The 2,721-nt window shown below is 37.0% G+C and overlaps 1 long non-coding RNA gene across 1 annotated transcript in view; it reads right to left on the bottom strand.

Annotated features, from left to right (window-relative positions):
* Positions 1–1,016, bottom strand: part of LOC107838346 (uncharacterized) — a 3,714-nt gene extending 2,698 nt beyond the window's left edge. Inside the window, exon 1 of the long non-coding RNA XR_001664405.1 lies at positions 938–1,016. This is a non-coding gene — a long non-coding RNA (uncharacterized LOC107838346). The remainder of the gene's footprint in view (positions 1–937) is intronic.
* Between the last annotated feature and the right edge of the window lie 1,705 nt (positions 1,017–2,721).

The following is a 2,721-nucleotide window of genomic DNA, read 5'->3' as shown; positions in this document are numbered from 1 at the left end:
AGAGCAGAGAACTTCAGTTCCTGTAGTGTAGTGGTTATCACGTTTGCTTTACATGCAAAAGGTCTCTGGTTCGAAACCAGACAGAAACATATTTTGCATGTTCTATTCATCACAGGTGTTTACTAAAGGTCAACAAGGGTTCTGTGGTGTCATGGTCTGTACTCTGAATCCAGGCATCTGAGTGCAAGCCTCAGTTGAAATTTTCATGTGTTGCATCTCACATCATCAACTCTGGAACCTCAAACTGAAACTAAGCAGAGAAGTTCAGTTGCTGTAGTGTAGTGGTTATCACGTTTGCTTTACATGCAAAAGGTCTCTGGTTCGAAACCAGACAGAAACAGATTTAGTAGGTTATGCATCTCTTGGGGTGCAGTGAGACAAGAGCCTTCCTCTTTCATGATGGTTCATTTGCCAATCGACTTCAATGTCGGCTTGTTTGAAATCAAAGCTACTTTACTTCAATTACCAATTGGCAGTTCTATGGCGTAATGCACATGTGTCAAACTCGTGGCCCCCCAGGATTTTATAGGCTATGGAAACTCAAATGCAATATTTAAAACTTCAATACATAAAATCAGTTATTTAACAATATGAGGTGGCGTTTAATTTATTTTTAACATTGTATTTTTTATACATTTATGCTAGGGGTGCCCAAGTCTAGTTTTCCAGAGCTCCCATCTGCAATTTTAGATGCATTCCTTCTCTAACACACCTGGACCATTGACTCATTATAAGCCTTTACAGAACTGAATGAGGGAAGTCAACCTTTTGTCTGGGGTGTGTTTTAGCAGGGATGCACTCCTGATCTGTACCGTCAATGTGGCCTGTTGACGGGGGCCAATATGCTGAAGTGGCCCTCGGTGAAATTGAGTTTGACACTCCTGATCTATAGGGTGCTTCTGACTGATATTATTATTATTACATTCAGGATATGAACCACAAGTTTGATCTCTGTGTGAATCCCAAATCCCATCAACTTGAGCCTTTTTATCCCTCTAGTGATTGAAAGTATGTGCTTTGGGCAAAAAAAAAGAAAGAAAAAAGAAGTGTGGAACCGAGTAAGACATCATTGAGAAGGCCAAGACATTAAAGGGTCTACAAATTAAACAGTGACATTGCTCATGACCACATTAAGAATAAGTATGCATATTAGTAAAGCTATGTGGGAATAGTGAGAACTATTTTTTTTTCTTGATTTTACATATGTGTGAATGGCTGTTACCAGTTTTCTGCCTCTGGCAGGTGTACATTTTATGAAATTACCTGTTTGTGTAGAAATGTTGCACAACATGGCATCTTGCAAGACTATGCTTTATGACTTTGAACTTTTTCATACTTTGTCATATTACAACCACAAACTTCAACTTTAATTTGATTTTGTGTGATAAACCAACATAAAAGTCAAGAGGAAGAGCAACCATGTTTTTGTTTTTTGTTGTTATTGTTTTATCAGAATAGCTGATGCCTTGTAGAACCTCCTTTTGCTGCAACCTTGGTTTGCTCTATGCAATGACAAATTTAAAGATTTGCTTATTGTGGTTTGAAATTCTGATTTTAGATATTTATACTTGAAATGGTAAGTTAAGATTTGCTTGTTAAGATTTGTGAAGCTTATCATACTCAGTTGCTGCCTCGATAGGGCAGCTTCTTGTGACGAGCCCCAAACAAAGCTGTTGTGACTGCATGACTTTGTCCGGACTATTTTGTCCACTCTCAAAAGTATGAACCACTACAAAGTCACGCAGTCACTATGTGAAGTTGGAATAGTTTATGTCACTTTGTATAATATTATAGAGTTCTGTTCTATTTATTTGCTAGTCACAGTAGGCAACAAGGTAGAAAGTTATTTTCAAATCAGTGTCTGTCTAATGAAAGAATATTTTTTTCTCCAATTTATTTTAATTAAGTCCCTCGACTTACCACAGACTGTTAAAAAAACATTTAAAATTGCTTTTAGGTATATCATTTTTCATGTGCTGCAGCATCCCATCACTTATTTCTTCCCTAAACAATCTGTCCTCCCTTAACTAAATCTGTCTCTCCTTGTAGTTAAAGGAATTGTGATTTGAACGTATCTACTTTAATTACAGTCAGATTACTGTAAAAGCTGTTAATAGAGTATACTGGTATGCTAACCCACTTCTGTTCCTCTGAAAAAAAAAGCTCAACTGGTGAAAAGAAAAACCTGAGAAAGACAAAGAGACAGGAGGAACAAAGAAACTGATTTACACCCCAAAGGCCTTCTGCTGCTATCTATGACTGACTCGGTAATTAACTAACACAGGACTGAGCAGAGTGACTCACATTCTTTAGTACAGAGACAGAGAGATAACAACAACTTTAAAATCACCAACATGCTAAAACAGAGGGCAGTTTAAGTGGACATTTATTTGACTAAATACTTAGAAACTTGGTTATTAAACTTCTCTTTAATAGGCTACTTTCTTTTTATATTTTTAAGACATGGCAGAAGCTCTCTATGCCAGTTCACATTTAACAAGTTGTTTGAAATTCAGTGCAGCTAGGTCACAGCATATAATTTCATGTTCACGGTCTCCCAGCTGAATGCTATAAAAGAGCAAACTATGACATCCACCCGAAATTAAAGTTTTATACTTTGAGGAAGCTGGAAGAGGACATTGTTACATTTAGTTTGTAAACCGGTGAGATAGAATGGGGCTAAAAATACTCTTACCATGTGTTGTAAAGTTGGTTGTCAAT

This window comes from Poecilia formosa, unplaced genomic scaffold, assembly GCF_000485575.1.
Source record: "Poecilia formosa unplaced genomic scaffold, Poecilia_formosa-5.1.2 Scaffold243, whole genome shotgun sequence".
Taxonomy (NCBI): domain Eukaryota; kingdom Metazoa; phylum Chordata; class Actinopteri; order Cyprinodontiformes; family Poeciliidae; genus Poecilia; species Poecilia formosa.
The sequence above is the reverse complement of the archived record's forward strand: the minus strand, read 5'-3'. Positions and strand labels throughout refer to the sequence as shown.